Raw genomic sequence first — 19,597 nt, forward strand, 5'->3', positions numbered from 1 at the left:
TCCAACCTGGGCCACTTGAACTGGTGCTACAGAAACAGGGCCCAGGGTGCTACAAGCCCAGGGCTCTGTGCTAGCAAATCTAAAAATACCCACCATCTATTTTTTTTCTTTCCCCCTTGGTCTTTTTCACCCTCCTTTTCTTCTCACTCTCCTTCTTGTTTTCTTCCTTCTCTGATTATCCTTACTGGCAACCCTTAGACTCATCCCTGCAGGGAATCTCTCCCCTGCTGGGTGGCCCAAAACCTTGCTGGACTCCCTGCGGTTCAGGGACAGGTTGGCTGCAGCTCCAAAGGCCTCCCACCCCCCTTGACTCTGTCCTTTCAAATGCCAATTAACAGGTGTCAGAAATGCTGGCCCTGACTAAGAGACCCATGTCTGCATAACAACCCAACTATTTTGGCTGTCCACCCTGCAAGCATAAATATCGTGGTGTTTGAGCCCTTGGGGCCTGTGGAGTTTACAAGTATGCTGTCAATATCTCTTCATTGCGCTAGTGCTTGAAGTGCTGCCAAAAAGCCAGGGGACTCCTGTGCTTTTATGTGTTCCCAAGCGCGGGCTGCCCTGGCTCTGGGAGGAGCCCTCTGGGGACCAAGTGTCGGTGTGAATCTCAAACAGCAAGCTGACATTCCGGTTGGGAGTGTGACAGTGCATGCCTGGGTGATGATGCCAGGGCGGCAGGTGACTCGGGTCCACCACAGAGGGGGAGAGTAACTGGAGTGGCTTCCAGTTACATGTCCTCAGGGCTCTGAAGGATGGAATCAGGGTTGGGGAGCAGTGTTTCAAAATCTGGGTGTCCTGATCAAATTGAGATCACTGAGATGGGGTGTCTGAGGTGCAGACAACACTAGTGTTCCCAAAAAAGGCATCCAGCTCAGGCTGATCTAAGATTAATGACACTGCAAGCCAGAGGGACGGACCATTGTCGACTGGTGAAAACACACACACACACACACACACATCTCTGCATGCACACAGTCAGTGGGACACAGAGAGAAAGAGTGCACCCTAGAGAGAAAAAGTGCCTCCCAGAGGACTTCCTCTCCTGGGGTGCTCTCCCCTCCCCTGCCAGGCCTCACACCGCCACTGAGGTTCTAACTCAGGGTAAACATCTGAAAACAGAGTGGCTGCCAGGGAGGAGAACTGGCAAGGGTGGAATGGGATGGGGTGGGGCATGGCGACAGGAAGAGCTCAAAAGATTCTCAAGTTGGGTGACTACCAAGGCTGGCTCGTCCCAGAGGACAGTTGGGCTCCAGCCCCGTGGCCGTGGGCGAGCGTGCTTCTACCGCTGGGGGCAGCGTTTCCTGCACCTTCATGACCACACCTCAGGCCCAGGCTAGCAGTCAGACCTGGGAGAGTGTGTGGGACCTTTTATAAACTTGGTTCTACCCCAGTAAGAGCCCCATCAAAGAGCTGGAACAAACTGCCTCCTCTGCTTGGGCGTGTGCACAGCACGTTGGAAATATCCACGGTAAGAGGCCTGATAGGGGAGCTACTGAAACATCCCTTTGGGGTCAGCCTGGTTATGCTTTTGTGGTGACTGCTCTAGCAACTCCAATGAGCAAGGCTTCCCTGATTCCCCAGCTCTGTTACCACAGGCCGTAGAAGCCCAGTATCTTATGGATTTTACATTTACAACGTTGGGAGAGGCAATCAAGTATATAATCCCATACTTCCTTGGTGCCAAAGCCCAGAACCAGCCCGTTGGGCCCTCCTACTCTGCCTGCAGCCCTCTTTCTTGTCCTCTCGTTTTTGTCCATATCCATTTACAGATCTAGATGATGAAGCTACACAGTAAATGGGACCTTGGGAATATTTCCTCTTCCCTGAAGTAGGCTGGCTGTGGGGTCTTCGGGAGCAGACAGAGGTGGCCTTCATTCCTTTATTCCTTTAACTTTACCGGTCTCAGTGCAGTGCCTCCTTTGTGTGCTCCTGGCCCCTAACAATTTGAGGGGAAAACAGAGTCTACACAGCCCTGAACTACCCTGAGAAATGTCCAGATGAGCCTAACAGGAATCCCAAAGATGACACGGGGTGCTGCCCCTCAACTATCTGGATTTGGAAGAAGCCACCTGCCCCTAAGCAAAAGCCAGGTAGATACCTGTACAGATGAAATAAGAAGACTTTAAAACAATGAGGTCAGTTCTCCTGAAAAATCTTGTGGGACAAAGACAGAAAACAAATAATCTCACCCAACATGTGAAAACAATTTATTTCTGTGCTTCATAGTGGCCAGAGGCCCCTGAACTATAAAATCTCAAAGTAGTGTACATTTTAGAAAGTTGATGGGGTCAGTTTTATTCTACAGTACATGGCCCCAAGGCAGCCAAAGAGGAACATCAGAGCCTCAAATCTTTGCCCTTTTTTGGGAGGGTCACTCTGGACAGACATTTTGCTGATCATAATCACTTTTATATGTAACTGGACCTTAATTCATTTTGTAGTATGAGCTACGGAAGGGCGGCACAGATTAGAGAGCTATGTCTGTAACTGACGAAATCTGCGCCTGGCATGCATTTGTGGGGAAATTAAAAATAAAATGAAGCTCATCCGAAAAATGCGTGGACTGGAATTAGCCGTCTCCTGACCGGTCACACATGGAACTTGTCGGAGATGACCAGGACAGAAAAGTGAGACCTGGGCAGCAGATCGGGCCGTGCTGCCCGCCAGGCTCCTGGGAGCCTGTCATAATTTATAATGGATTATCTTAGGAAATAGATGAAGACAGCTTATGTTCAGGAGCCAGGAGAGACTACTTTGGTTAAAAAAACAAAAGCCCAGAAGGCATGTCTCAGAAGTACATGACCCATTGTTATTTCTTCCATAAGATATTTAATGCCTTGACTTGGTTTGAATTAACTCATTAAATCCTGAGTTGTGAACATGACATTTGAAAGGAGTTAACATCACCTGGCCAGGTAACTGGCACCCCTTTCTAGTGCTGATGTTGAGCTCCTGCTGGTACTTTCTGCCATAAACTAACCATCTGAATGTACTGCAGGTTTTACGGTTTATATTTTGAGTTTCAAACATTGGAGCTTATACATACTGAGGGTATTTTCTCTCTGTGACTTCTCTTTCCTTCCAGCACTGTCCTGATTTCATCAAATGCAATTGCATTCAGCATTTAGTGGCATAGAGAGGAGAAAGGGCTGTAGCATTTGCTGACTGTTCTCTGGGCAATGTGATAGTGCATTACATAAGTTCTGTTCATCTTCACAAAGACCCTTGGAAGTACTGTCATTCTGCTGGTTTCACTGATGAGGTGATTGAGACAAGGAAAGATTCCATGACTCACCAAGGTCTACCATCCAGTAAGTCTGCTAGCTGGGCTTTGAACCCTGAGCACTGTGGCTTCAAGCCTGGACCTCTACATCCAGGCAAGGTGAATCAGAATCCTACTGTAACTGGGCAAAATCAGAAGAATTTCAATGCAGCAGCCAGCTCCATCTCAATCTTTAGCTCACCCAAACTAGTCCTCACATCCAGGCTTCTTTTCCTGGAACTATAATAAAGAAAAAAATGCACTTCAACTCGCAAAGGTAATAGCAATTAAACAACTTACTTTCCATTGTCAGCCTGGTTTCTTTGCCTTAGCAGAAAGTCTAATGAATGTTTCACAAGGATGACAAAGACAGATAATGAAAGTCAAGCTTATGCACAAAGCTTCCTTGAAAGCTTGGTAATTAATAGCTTTGCATTGTTCCTTAATAACAGTTATCTTTTTAATGCATTAGAATGAAGGCACAAACTCTGAAGCATATTTGCATTTCAGCCACACTGTGTGAACACAGCCTCTAGTTTTTCATTCAGAGGAACTCCATTTCAACTTCTGTAGACAGAAATACCAAGAGGTAGCTACTTTGTCCAAAATGTATACAAATGGTTAGTGCACCAGAGCTGAGACAGGAAGACAGGAACCTTTACACCTAGGTTTTGGGGAGGCCTCAGGAGTGAGTGGAAGGCCTGGCAAGAAGCCTGGATGTGAAATAGAGTCACAATCGTCCTCCATGTCCCATCTATTCACACAGCAATGGAGTGTTCATGTGTGAGTGTGTGTGTGTGTGTGTGTGTGTGTGTGAACATGACTCACTGGGGAGAAGTTCAATGTGTTCCTCTGAAACACCTTGCGATGCAGTCTGTGGAGTGATGGAGGACGCTGCCTGCCTTGGAGAGATTTTGGAAACAACACATCCCAGAGCACCTTTACTCCTGCCTAACAGATACATGAATTCTGACGTTGGGAAAAGGAAAAAGGAATGAACATTTCACAGGCATCTGCTATGTGCGAGGCACTGTGCTAGGCACCTTCTCAAATCTTCTTAAGCCTTGTCACAATCTTCTGAGGTATTAGTCCCCTTTTAGAGATGAGGAAACTGAAATTAAGACAGGTTAGGTTACTTGCCAAACATTACATAACCAGTAAGCAGCCTAAGATTCAAGTCCACGTGTGTTGGACTCCCAACTTGAACTCTTTGTCCCCTGTTAACATGTGACTGTCCCTGGGAAAGGTGGCACACGGGACTCTGTTAGTCATGCACACGACAGTGTAATGAATTGACCCTCCCCTTTCCTGAGAGAGTTCGGCTTAAAAAGCCTAAAAGTTTCTGAACTCCACAAGGGGGAAGAAAGAGCTCAGGAAAGCGAGAGTGGTGATGACAAAGGCCTATCTGTCACTTCCCGGTTTTGTCCAGCCCTAAGGATCTCTGGCAGTCTTAGCCGAGCTCTGAAAGGTGGAAATGAAGATGTCAAATACGATGTCTCTTCAACTCTCATTTCTGGAAAGGTGGAGAAAAATGGAGATGCTGCTAATTTTCCAAGAGCAATGATGTTGAGAAGGGAGAGAGGGGCTTGTTTCTAATTTAGTGTGGCACAACTCACGATACAAAAGCAGCTGACCCTACTTGGGCCAAACATGACCCGGGTTTGCAGAGCCTCTAGGCTGAGCAGGTCTGGGAATTATTCCTTATGGTGTCTTTCCTCCAACCACTCTATCCAGAACCACACTCTTGGCCCACTGGAATTACAAAGGGAACTTTTAATAAATGCTGATGCCTGGGCACCATCCCAGAACCCAAAATTAAAATCTCTGGGAGGGGCCCAGGCATTAAAAAAGCACTTCCCAAGAGTTTCTAAGTTGTGATATGTGTAGCCAAGGTTGAGAACCCGTGCATGAAATTATCTTATGGCACTAAAATGTTAGTGTCAGGAGAACAAAGAATTAGATGGTGTTCCCAAAGCTTACTATTGCCCTTGGTACAAAAAATAGTGAACCTATAAGTTCATCATTGTTGTTGTTGAATAAAAATAAAGATCTTGTTGACTTTAAATTCCACTTTAGTGAGAGCCAGAAGCAGAGTGAGAGACAAGGGGCTAAAAGGCATAGAGAGAAGAAATAAGCACTAGGTTATTACAAAGGAGCAAGTTACACTTCTCAGAAAATTCAGCTGCTTGTTGCTCTTAATGACAATTCTAACAGGGAAGGTCAGATCTCTTGGAAGGAGGGGCAGGCACTACACAAGGACTGAAAAAACAGACATGCTTCTTCGAGTTTCTAGAAGTAATAAAATACAAAGAGAAATTTGTCTATCAAATATAAAAAAAAAAACCCCGGCAGTGGAAGAAATGGGAAGTCACACTTGGGAATGAGAGAGCTCTGGTGTTAAATCTCACACTTCCTAATTATTAACTGCATGACCTCACAGAAGGAGGTGGGGGTTTCTGTTTTTAAAGCCTCTCTGATCCTCAGTTCCTGCATGCAGAAAAGCAGGAACAATATTACAGATCTCCCAGGGGTGATAAAGGATAATAGGTGAACTGGCCGGCACATAGTAGGTGACTGCCGCCTGTCAATTTCCTCCTCTCCATTCTAACCTGGCAAAATGGTTATTCATTACTCTCAATATCAACAACTTTTCAGAAATGAGAAATCAAAATAGTGGTTGCTATATTTCTGAATGCTGATTGTGAGAATCTTAGGGAGAGGTGAGATGAGTGCATGAATCCTCAAAAATGCAAGAAAGGAGAATACAACATGAGAGAGTCTGAATCCACTGACAGTCAGTCCATTACATACAGGCAGCCAAGCCCTGAGCGAGCCGTGAGGCAGCTATGCTGACTTGGGAAAACTTGGGGAAGATGTCCTTGTTTCTCTAGGATCTGGAATATTATGAATAACATTGGAATTATCTTTTTTTTTAGGCTCACCTCTAAAATCATTTTAATGGAAAATTTTAATCACTTTCTTAATATCCTCACAGTAAACTTTATGCTTTTCATTTGGTCTTGGATTATTGTGGAAACTTTATAGTTTTCTAGAATTCTATTTCAATGTTATCTACAGGCTTTTTAGCTATTTGCATTACTATAGTTTTTAATGGTTGCTCTATGGATTAAGGTGCATATTATTAATATTTCACAATCTCCTTAGAGTTAATATTATTGTAGGCTGCAATTTTATAGGGCAAATTCCCCTCACATTGCACTGTATGCCAAAGTTGTCACATGTATCTCATCTTACATCTGCTGTATACTCACAAGGCAATGTTAAAATGTTATCATTTTTGCTTTATACAGTTATTTGTCTTTAAAGGAAATTAGGGGAAAATCCTTTTATATTTATCTGGATAGTTACCATTTCTGATGTTCCTCATTCATTCCTAGAGATCCAAGTTTCCCTTCTGTCTAATGAACTTCCTTTCATTCATTTCCATAGCATGAATCTGCTGATGACAAATGCCCTGTTTTCTCTGGTCTGAAAAAAAAGTCATCCCTCTCAAAGGGTATTTTCACCGGAAATAGATTTCTGGCTCAATGGGGTTTTTGTTTTTGTTTCTCAACACTTTAAAGGTATTGTCTCATTGTCTTCTTGGCTCCATAGTTTCTGAGGTGTGCAGAAGTCTTTTGGAAGACGATTCTCTCTTGTATGTGATGCTTTGTTTTCCCTCTGGCTGTTTCCAAGATTTTCTTTTTACCTTTAATTTTTAGAGGTTTGACGTGGTTTTCTTTGTATTTATCTTACTTCAGGTTAGCTGAATTTTTTGAATTTGGAAATTTTCTACTTTTATCAAGTAAGGGAGATCTCTGGCCATTGCTTCTTCAAAAAATTTTTTTTCAGGCCCATTCTCTCCCTTTTTGGAGAGACTGTTCTTCCTGAGACTCCATCTACACAGATATTAAAGCCTTTGTCCCACAGGTTCTTGAGGCTCTGTTCCTCTTCTTCTCAGTACATTTTAACTCTTTGATTGGATCATTTCTACTCATTCATCTTTAACTTCCCTGGCTCTTTCCTCTATCATCTCCATTCTGTTCTGAATTCCATCCATTAAGTTTTAAAAATTTCAGATATTGTAACATTAGATCCTTTTTTAATGGCTTCTATTTTCTTTGTTGGGTTTTCCTATCTTTTCTTTACTATTGAACATATTTTCCTTCATATCACTGAATGTATTGATAATAGCTGCTTTAAATCTTTTCTTGGCTACTCCCAACATCTGAGCCACCTTAAGATTCCTCTTTTTCTTGAAAAATGGATCACGTTTTCCTGTTTTTTATATGCCAAGTAACTTTGTTTCTATCTTGAACACTGTAATGTTAAGTCATAAACATTATGCAATTTTCTTTCAGCAGCAATTAATTTGGTTGGATTCACACTTCAAACTCTTGGGGGGGCACCTCTCAGTTTCATTCCCTCAGCCATAGGTGGGCTTCCCAGAGTCCGCTCTTTTTAAATTCAGGGGTCAGCCAGAGAGTCAGGCAGAGTTTACACAGAATTTGGAGCTCTCCCTTTCTGTCTATCGCCCAGAATCTCCTTACTTTCTTGTGGTTGTGGTTGCCTAAATCTTCTGGTTCTAGAAGGCTGTAAAATCGAGAGCTTCTTTCTGAGGTTTTGATACCCTGTAAGTTACAGACTAAAATCTGCCCTCAGAGAAAAAGAGGAGAGAACTCACACCAAGCTGTTTCCTTCTCCTAAGTGTTAATCCAAAATCTGCCCCCAGAATCTAGCTTTCCAGTGTCTTCAAGTAGTTCATTTCCATCTACAGTTTATGGTTAGTTTGTAAGACTGTATCTGTTCATACCCTAAGCAAAACCAGTCCCTCCATTTACTTTAGGTTTTCAACTTTGTTGCCATAGTGGAATTACCTCATAATTATATTAATTTCCCAGGGATCTATATTATGTCTCCATTGTCATTCCTAAACTTTTTGTTCTATCTTTTTTACCATAATCAGGCTTGCAAGAGTTTCTGTTTTTCTTCCTACATTTTGTAAATATTTTCAAAGAACTGCTCTTGAAATTTATTTATCCTCTTTTCTAAATCTTCCCGTATTTCAGTTTGCATCTTTGTAATTCTAGGAGGAAAATATAAGAAATAGCTGACTCTTGGAATTTTAGCTGGAACAAGGAGATCTGAAAGGTAATTTTTCATCTTAATTTATCTATGACCAAGAGGTAGAGGGGTGCTTAGGAATATAGAGAGGCAGTAAGGGGTGAACCCTCCAATCCATTTCCATATCCTTATTGGTCTTGGACCATTTTGTTTGCATCTTAGAACAATTTCCCTGTGTTTTGTTTTTTAGGTCTGTACACATCTTGCTCTAAAAGGCCTATTTAAAGGCCTCTGTGAAGCACTGATGACGAGAAACTGGAATAAAGCTAGAATAATGCAGCCTAGCTTGGATACAAAAGGGGAGTAAGGACATGATAACAAGGATTGGAAGAATAGAACTGTTTCTCCAAGAGAACATAAATGGGCTGGAACTAAAGCATTTCCAAATGGAACCATGTCTAAGGAATTGACAGTGAAATACACATATGGCAAAGACTTCTCCTTGTGATCGAGCTTTCCTTCAAGGTAATAAAAATTTTTTGTGATCACTTACAAAACCTGGATATTGTTAAGTGGTAGCAGTGAAATGTCAGAGGGAAGTTTAGCTATAAGCATCAGTACTGGCCTGAGTACTCCAACTTGCCAAACCTGGAAAGGACAATACAGCAGGAGGAACCAGAGATCTGGTAGGTCATGAGTCTGCTAACTGCTCCTGGTTATCATAAACATTTGGGCTCCCTACCCATCCTCTTTACACCTTAGCTCCAGCCAAACTGACCTACTCATTTGTTCTCGGACATGCCCTGTGGGATCAGGACCCACTGTGAGAAAAGCACAGAAAGAGTGCCAAGATATGCCCTAGTCTGTGAGTAAACCAGTTTATCTGGAGAGCTCAAGAAGGTGATATGTAAATGTATGATATGTAAATGATATGTAAATATAAAACCTGTAGTTATTTGTATATATGTTTTGCCTCTAAGATTTGAAACCCTTTAGAATAAAGTTTTTGCTTTATTCTGTATTTTCTGTTGCCCATAGCACTTTACATAAAGCCTGGCTCACAGTATTTGATAAGTATTTGCTGATTCCAATCTACTTAATTTTTTCTGTTTTTCATATTTTATTCCATCTTCCAAATCAACTCCCTCATCATTCCCATAGACAAAACAATCCTGTCTTTCAGTTGCAAACTTCAGGAAGAAGACAAGTCCTGAAATGATGACTAGACCAGTTTCTCTAAAATCAGATACTAACTATGACCACTGTGACATTTGGAAACCCATTGTCATAGGCAGAATCATGGTCCTTCCCAAGGATGTTCACATCCCAATGCCCAGAACTTCTGAATACATTACCTTACATGGCAAAAGGGACTTTGCAAATGTGATTAAGACCTTGACCTGAGGAGATTAGCCTAGATTATACTGGATTATCCAGGGTAAATACAATATAATCATGAGGGTCTTTTAAATGTGAAAGAGGGAAACAGAGCGGTTAGAATAAGAGTGAAGCAGTGTGACAGCAGCTCATCCAGCCATTGGTGACTTTAAAGATAAAGGGGCAAGGAGCCAAGAAATACAGGCATCCTTTAGAAGCTAGGGAAGGCAAGGAAACAGATTTTCTTCCCTGGATCCCCGAGAAGGAATATAGCCTGCCAATGTCTTAATTTAGGACCACTGAAACCCATTGCAGACTCCTGACCTCTAGAAATGTAAAATAATAAACTTGTGTTGTTTTAAGCTACTACATTTGTAGTAATCTGTTACAAAAGCAATAGGACACCTATCTAGATATTAATTTTTTTCCAGAATCATTTCTTATTGTCCTGAACTATCAACTTTAGTTGAAAGTAATGATTCACAAGCCAAAGGATCTTCTGAATATACCACTTACTTTTCAGAACTACATTCATTTTCTCTTTTTCTTTATACTAGTACCTAATAATCTGTAGATGTAAAATCACCAGTAGAAGCCATATCTACCACAGGCTGTACCAGCATAAAAGCATTTAAGTTAAACTTTCCTGACCTTCCTGAACAACTTGTTTTTATCTACTTGTTTTATTCTTTAAATTTGTAATTCAGTATATTGTGCAACAGTGATAGTCCAACAATGTATTACTTAGTACAACATGGATCCCCACCAATAACAGAAAGGATGCTGGCCAGTTTGGTCTACCAGTGCACACCAGATCAAAGTAAGCCTTTATAGTGAGTGTCCTAAAAATTACAGATATCTCCTTTCACAAATGGATATGGATAAGATATAATGAATTCATCTTTGCTGTTTTATAACACCTCCCACCTGCCAATCTTCAATTAGAATCCATCATATACAGTTTGTTCTTGCAAAATCCCCCATGAGAACTTCTTTTGAAACATAGTCAAAATAGCTGAGGAAGTGAATTCCAGAACTCTGGACCTGCCACCAAGAATCTTCAAAGTACAAGATAAAAAACAAGGTATCGATGGCAGAAATGCATGTTATTGTGAACTGCCATAATGGAAATCTATGTAGAAGAATAACAAGCCCAAGAAAACCAAGTCTCATCTGTTACAATAGGGTTTCATAAACCAATTCAGACAACATGAATAATGATCTGTTAAGTCATTTGGCAAGTGAAGAACAGAGGGGATATTTGGGCACTGACTGGTGCTAATTCAGGGAACACCTGGAACCATAGACAGTGGTTGGGAACCCAGTCTCCCTGGATAAGAAAACTTCTCTGTGCTTAGGAGAAATCCCTACTCTGGGCCAAATGCTGAGTTTCACCAATGTTACTGTGGGGCCTCACTCCAATCCTGCACCCACTTTGAACTCTGGGAGCTTTGGTGCCCTTGTATTGCCTCTTGGATACCTAAGACACTTCAATACGGGAACTACTCCCCTGAACCTGAACTTTTCTGACAATGCTCTTGTCTTGAATGTTTCATCTTTACTCTTCTAGATCATTGCACATATCATAATGTAGAACTACTTTATCATCACCGCGGTCCTTTCAAAGAATTAATGTATAAATATTTGCCTTTAACACTGCCACAGTCTATTATCATCCACCATTCAATTTATTCACTAATCGAAACTACAATTTCATGAATAAAAGCTCTGATCAAGAGGCACTTCCTGAAAAGCCATGGAGGAAACAAATGCACATTACTAAGTAAAAAAAGCCAATCTAAAAAGGCTATGTATTAGATGATTCCAACCATATAATATTTTGGAAAAGAAAGCAATTACAGAGTAAGTAAAACGATCAGTGGTTTCCAGGGCTTAGAAGAAAGGGATGAGTAGACAGAGCACAGAGGATTTTTAGTGCAGTGCAGCTGTTCTCTCTGGTACTCCAATGGCAGATACGTTTCCATATACATTTATCAAAACCCATGGAATGTACAATGCAAAGAGCAACCCCTCACATATACTGTAGATTTGGGGTGATAATGACGTGTCAGTGTAGGTCATAACAAACTGTACCACTCTGGTGTGGGATGGTGGTAGGCATGAGTGGGGCCAAGTATATATGAGATCCCACTGTATCTTTAGCTCAATTTTGCTGTGAACCTAAAACTGCTCTAATAAAGAAATTCCATTTATAAAAAACTGGTTATCTCCTTCCAATACCTTTAACAGGTGCTCTCTGCATTTGTCATAAATGCCAAACTCCTCAGCTTGGCACCAAACATCAACTACGGGTTGTCAACTTCTTTCCTCCAGGCAATGGAGATTTCTCTGTTTTCCTTCTGTGCTTCTCATCTCCCCATGAAACCCTATGTTTCAGTCATTCTTTCCTCAGTCTCTGTTTTAGAGTTCTTCAAGGCCCACTCAAATACTACCTTCTCTATCATCCTCCTTTCATCCTTTATAGCACTCAGAAGTTGAATTTCCTACCTCTAAATTCCAATAGCTGGCCACAGCTCTATGGCATCACTTTCCACCTTGTTTTCTAGGCACATAGCTCACTCGAACGAAAAGACTGTCAGTATGGAGGATTACTGGTAATGTATTCTGGCATCTCCCATGGCACCTAGCATAATACCTTGCTATTAGGTGCCTAAAATAAGATTAGGTGCTAAAATAAACATTAAAGAAATACCCTATTTCCTGGGCTAATACCACTCCAAAATTATACATGCATCAGGTGTTCTCATTCTGGATAAAATAATTTAAGTTGAAGGAATAAGGTAAGACATTTTTGAAGATTCAATAGTGAGACATTTTGGGAAGATAAGCATATTGATCCATCAGTCATACCATAATTGCCCCATATCTTCACTTATAAGCCACTCATACAAAAAGTCACTCACAGTCCTCGATATATCTTTCTTCATTGTAGTGGCAGAAGAAGCTGTGTTCCTAGAAAGGTAGTTGAAGCAGAAATTGTTGGTTTCCTGGCCATTATTCATTCCTCCCCTCCCTTTGCTTTTGTTCAAGTCTTCACCCTTCCTTTGACCTGTGAGCAAATCTTGATTAATCTTAACTAATTATTATAATTTCATCTCCCTATTGATTTATAAGGGAGCATGGATCCAATGATGGCCAGTGGTACATAGGACTTGCATGGAGGGTTCTGAGAAGATTTCCTTACAGATAAAAAGAGATTCATGGAAAAGGACTCCTCTCTTCTAGGCATCCTTTAGATGTCATACAGGTCCTATAAAAGTCTGGATTATCTATGACATAGATGTCAACTGCTATTAAGTTGTCAAATGTCATAAATTTAGACTTTACTAAGCTGGTATTTTCAATAAGACAGCAACTGAACTGAATTCCACCTTTGCTTTAAAAGATCTTATAAAACCCATTCACAATGTAAACAATATTTTAGGACACATAAAGAGAGAGTTTCTAAATGAATGACAGATGGATGGATCAGTGATACTATATTTTGTTTCATTCATTCGAATAAGAATTGATAGAGAGGCACTCAAGATGGTGGCATGAGAAGGGTGGTGGAAATATCCTCCCAAAACCATATATATTTTGTAAATACAGCAAATACAACTAGTCCTAAAAGAGAGACCAGAAGGTATAGTACAACAGCCAGGCTACATCTACATCTGTGAGAACTTAGCATCTCACAAAAAGGGTAGGATACAAAGCCATGACCCGGGGGGACCTGAGCACTCCCCTTACCCCAGCTCATTGGTGGGAGGAAAAGAATCAGAGTAGGGAGGGAGTTGAAGCACAGGACTACTAAATAACCAGCCTTAGTAATCTGCATCGAGAGCACAGGCACACATCGCATGGTGTACTGGATATTAGAGAAACAGAAAAGTAAAATCCAAGACAGAGACTGCAAGCGGGTCCCCACAGCTGGCTCCCCTGGGACAAAAGAAAAGTTGGTACTTTAAAAGTCTTAAAGGGACAAGGGTTTAACAGGTAGACAAAATCATCCTGGCACGCTCAGCCCAGCAGGCTGGGAATCTTGAGGAACTTCAGGTGCCCTAACCCCCTGTGTGGCAATGCAGCTCTGAAGCCCCTCACAGTGATAAGCAGCCAGCTGTTCATTCCCCTCCACTGGTGCTGCAAGCAAACTGGCTGACTTGCCATTGCTGTGGACCAGACAGGGAGCAGCCCCACCCACAGAAGCCACACAGAGTCTTCTCCCAGAGCACAGCTAACCGGGCCAGACCCAGAGGCTGCCGCCATGTGCAGCTGCCTGGCACAGGCAGAGGTAGCTGGCCAAGAGCTGGAAGGCACAAAGGGGTGCAGTTCTCACAGGAGAACACACCCAGCATGTCTGTGACACCCCTGCAGTGCCCTAGGCTACCTCAAGGGCCACCTGACCCACAGCAGCTCAGGGGATTAACCCAGAGACTGTTCCATGTGTGTGGGTAACTGGCAAAGGCAGTGGAGAAGGGCAAGGTGACCATCAAGCAGGAAGGGACTTTGTTTTCCCAGCTGACACATGCATCACCTGTTGGTGATTGCTTCTATCACCATAAAAAGGCAGAAGAATCCACTCCAGTCAAAAATCACTCAAACAACCCCAGAGAGAGGGCCTGGCGAGATAGATATAACCAAACTTCCTGAAAAAGAATTCAAAATGAAAGTCATAACCATACTGATGCACCTGAAGAGAAATATGCAAGAGCTAAGGGATGAAGTCTGGAGGGAGATAACAGAAATGAAACAATCAATAGAAGGACTTAAGAGCAGACTGGATGAGGTGCAAGAGACTGTTAATGGAATAGAAGTCAAAGAACAGGAATACAGAGAAGCTGAGGCAGAGAGAGATAAAAGGATCTCTAGGAATGAAAGAATATTAAGAGAACTGTGTGACCAATCCAAATGGAATAATATTCACATTATAGGGGTACAAGAAGAAGAAGAGGAAGAGAGAAAAACAGAAAGTGTCTTTGAAGAAATAATTACTGAAAACTTCCCCAAGCTGGGGAAGGAAATAGTCTCTCAGACCATGGAAGCCCACAGATCTCCCAACACAGGCACCCAAGGAGGACAACACTAAGACATATAATAATTAAAATGGCAAAGATCAAAGACAAGGACGGGGTATTAAAGGCAGCCAGAGAGAGAAAAAACCCATGGACTTCCTACAAAGGAAAACCCATGAGACTTCTCAGCAGAAACCTTACAGGCCAGAAGAGAATCACATGATATATTTAATGCAATGAAACAGAAGGGCCTTGAACCAAGAATACTGAATCCAGCACGATTAGCATTTAGCTTTGAAGGAGGGATTAAACAATTTCCAGATAAGCAAAAGTTGAGGGAATTTGCCTCCCACAAACCACCTCTACAGGGTATTTTAAAGGGATTGCTCTAGATGGAAGTACTCCTAAGGCTAAATAGATGTCACCAGAGAAAATAAAATCACAACAAAGAAAGCAGACCAACCAAATACTAACTAAAGGCAAAAATTAAAATAAACTATTCATAAAAGCAGTCAAAGGAAACACAAAAGAATACAGAATAAGACACCTAACATATAAAGAGTGGAGGAAGAATAAGAATGGAGAGAAATGAAGAATCATCAGAGTGTGTTTATAATAGCTTCATAAGTGAGTTAAAGTTAGATGGTTAGGTAGTAAAGAAGCTACCCTTGAACCTTTGGTAACCATGAATCCAAAGCCTGCAATGGCAATAAGTACATATCTATCGATAATCACCCTAAATGTAAATGGACTGAATGCACCAATCAAAAAACATACAGTCACTGAATGGATAAAAAAAACAAGACCCATCGATATGCTGCTTACAAGAGACTCACCTCAAACCCAAAGACATACACAGACTAAAAGTGAAGGGATGGAAAAAGATGTTTCATGCAAACAATGGGAAGAAAAAAGCAGGTGTTGCAGTACTTGTATCAGGCAAAATAGACTTCAAAACAAAGAAAGTAACAAGAGATAAAGAAGGAAATTACATAATGATAAGGGGGTCAGTCCAACAAGAGGATACAACCATTATAAATATATAGACACCCAATACAGGAGCACCGACATATGTGAAACAAATACTAACAGAATTAAAGGAGGAAATAGAATGAAATGCATTCATTTTAGGAGACTTCAACACACCATTCACTCCAAAGGACAGACCAACCACACAGGAGATAAGTAAGGATACAGAGGCACTGAACAACACACTAGAACAGATGGACCTAAGAGATATCTACAGAACTCTACACCCAAAAGCAGCAGGATACACATTCTTCTCAAGTGCACATGGAACATTTTCCAGGGTAGAACACATACTAGGGCACAAAAAGAGCCTCAGTAAATTCAGAAAGATTGAAATTCTACCAACCAACTTCTCAGATCACAAAGGTATAAAACTAGAAATAAAATGCACAAAGAAAACAAAAAGGCTCACAAACACATGGAGACTTACCAACATGCTCCTAAATAATCAATGGATCAATGAACAAATTAAAATAGAGATTAAGCAATATATGGAAACAAATGACACCAACAACCCAAAGCCCCAACTTCTGTGGGACGCAACAAAGGCAGTTCTAAGAGGAAAATATATAGCAATCCAGGCCTATTTAAAAGAGGAAGAACAATCCCAAATGAATAGTCTAAAGTAGTAATTATTGAAACTGGAAAAAGAACAACAAGTGAGGCCCAAAGTCAGCAGAAGAAGGAACATAATAAAGACCAGAGAAGAAATAAATAAAATTGAGAAGAATAAAACAATAGAAAAAGTCAATGAAACAAAGAGCTGGTTCCTTGAGAAAATAAACAAAATAGATAAACCCTTAGCCAGACTTACTAAGAGAAAAAGAGAATCTACACACATAAACAGAATCAGAAATGAAAAAGGAAAAATCACTATGGACACCACAGAAATACAAAGAATTATTAGATAATACTATGAAAACTACATGCTAACAAGCTGGAAAACCTAGAAGAAATGGACAACTTTCTAGAAAAATAAAACCTTCCAAGACTGACCAAGGAAGAAACAGAAAATCTAAACAAACTGATTACCAGCAATGAAATTGAATCAGTAATCAAAAAACTACCCAAGAACAAAACCCCTAGGCCAGATGGAGTCACTGCTGAATTTTATTAGACATATAGAGAAGACATAATACCCATTCTCCTTAAAGTTTTCCAAAAAATAGAAGAGAAGGGAATACTCCCAAACTCATTCTATGAAGCCAGCATCACTCTAATACCAAAACCAGGCAAACACTCCACAAAAAAAGAAAATTACAGACCAATAACCCTCATGAACATGCAAAAATACTCAACAAAATATTAGCAAACCGAATTAAAAAATACATCAAGAGGATCATACACCATGATCAAGTGGAATTCATCTCAGGGATGCAAGGATGGTACAACATTCAAGAATCCATCAACATCATCCACTACATCAACAAAAAGAAGGACAAAAACCACATGATCATCTCCATAGATGTTGAAAAAGCATTTGACAAAATTCAACATCCATTCATGATAAAAACTCTCAACAAAATGGGTCGAGAGGACAAGTAGCTAAACATAATAAAGGCCATATATGACAAACCCACAACCAACATCATACTTAACAGCGAGAAGCTGAAAGCTTTTCCCCTAACATCGGGAACAAGACAGGGATGTCTACTCTCCCCACTTTTATTCAACATAGTTCTGGAGGTCCTAGCCACAGCAATCAGACAAAACAAAGAAATACAAGGCAACCAGATTGGTAAAAAGAAGTCAAACTGTCACTATTTGCAGATGACATGATATTGTGCATAAAAAAACCCTTAAGAATCCACTCCAAAACTACTAGACTAATACCTGAACTCAGCAAAGTTGCAGGATACAAAATTAATACACATAAATCTGTTGCTCTCCTATACACTAATGATGAACTAGCAAAAAGAGAAATCAGAAAAACAATTCCATTCATAATTGCATTAAAAAGAATAAAATACCTAGGAATAAACCTAACCAAGAAAGTGAAAGACCTATACCCTGAAAACTACAAGACACTCTTAAGAGAAACTGAAGAGGACACTAACAAATGGAAATTAATTCTATTCTCCTGGGTAGGAAGAATTAATATTGTCAAAATGGCCATCCTGCCTAAAGCAATCCACAGATTCAATACAATTCCTATCAAAATACTGATAGCATTCTTCAACAAACTGGAACAAATAGGTCTAAAATTCATATGGAACCACAAAGACCCCAAATAGCCAAAGCAATCCTGAGAAGGAAGAATAAAGCAGGGAGGATCTCGCTCCCCAACTTCAAGCTCTACTACAAATCCACAGTAAGTGAGACAATTTGGTACTGGCACAAGAACAGAGCCACAGACCAGTGGAACAGAATAGAGAGTCCAGATATTACCCCAAGCATATATGGTCAATTAATATACGATAAAGGAGCCATGGACATACAATGGGGGAAATGACAGTCTCTTCAACAGCTGGTGTTGGCAAAACTGGACAGCTACATGCAGGAGAATGAAACTGGATCATTGTCTAATCCCATACACAAAAGTAAATTTGAAATGAATCAAAGACCTGAATATAAGTCATGAAACCATAAAACTCATAGAAAAAAACATAGGCAAAAATCTCTTGGACATAAACATGAGTGACTTCTTCATGAACATATCTCCCTGGGCAAGAGAAACAAAAGCAAACATGAACAAGTGGGACTATATCAACCTGAAGAGCTTCTGTAAAGCAAAGGACACCATCAGTAGAACAGAAAGACATCCTACAATATGGGAGAATATATTAATAAATGACAGATCCAATAAAAGGTTGACATCTAAAATATATAAAGAGCTCACGTACCTCAACAAACAAAAAGCAAATAATCCAATTAAAAAATGGGCAGAGGATCTGAACAGACACTTCTCCAAAGAAGACAGTCAAATGGCCAACAGGCACATGAAAAGATGCTCCACTTAGCTAATCATCAGTGAAATGCAAATTAAAATGAGAATGAGGTGTCACCTCACACCAGTTAGGATTGCCATCATCCAAAAAACAAACAGCAAAAATGTTGGCAAGGATGTGGAGAAAGGGGAACCCTCCTACACTGCTGGTGGGAATGTAAATTAGTTCAACCATTGTGGGAAGCAGTATGGAGGTTCTTCAAAAAACTAAAAATAGAAATACCATTTTACCCAGGAATTCCACTCCTAGGAATTTACCCTAGGAATGCAGGAGCCTAGTTTGAAAAAGACATATGCACCCCTATGTAAAGAATAAAATACCTAGGAATAAACCTAACCTAGGAAGTAAAAGACCTATACCCTGAAAACTACAAGATACTCTTAAGAGAAATTAAACAGGACATTAACAAATGGAAATTCATCCTATGCTCTTGGATGGGAAGAATTAATATTGTCAAAATGGCCATCGCAGCACTATTTACAATAGCCAAGAAATGGAAGCAACCTAAGTGTCCATCAGTAGATGAATGGATAAATAAGAGGTGGTACATATAAACTATGGAATATTATTCAGCCATAAGAAGAAAACAAATCCTACCATTTGTAACAACATGGATGGAGCTAGAGGATATTATGCTCAGGTGGAGAAAGACAAGTATCAAATGATTTCACTCATCTGTGGAGTATAAGAACAAAGAGAAAACTGAAGAAACAAAACAGTAGCAGACTCACAGAACCCAAAAATGGACTAACAGTTACCAAAGGGAAGAGGATTGGGGAGGATGAGTAGGAAGGGAGGGATAAGGGGATAAAAGAGGCATTACAATTAGCACACATAATGTAGGGGGGCAGGGCAGAGGGAGGGCTGTACAACACAGAGAAGACAAGTAGTGATTATATAGC

Source organism: Manis javanica, chromosome 1 (assembly GCF_040802235.1).
Source record: "Manis javanica isolate MJ-LG chromosome 1, MJ_LKY, whole genome shotgun sequence".
NCBI lineage: Eukaryota > Metazoa > Chordata > Mammalia > Pholidota > Manidae > Manis > Manis javanica.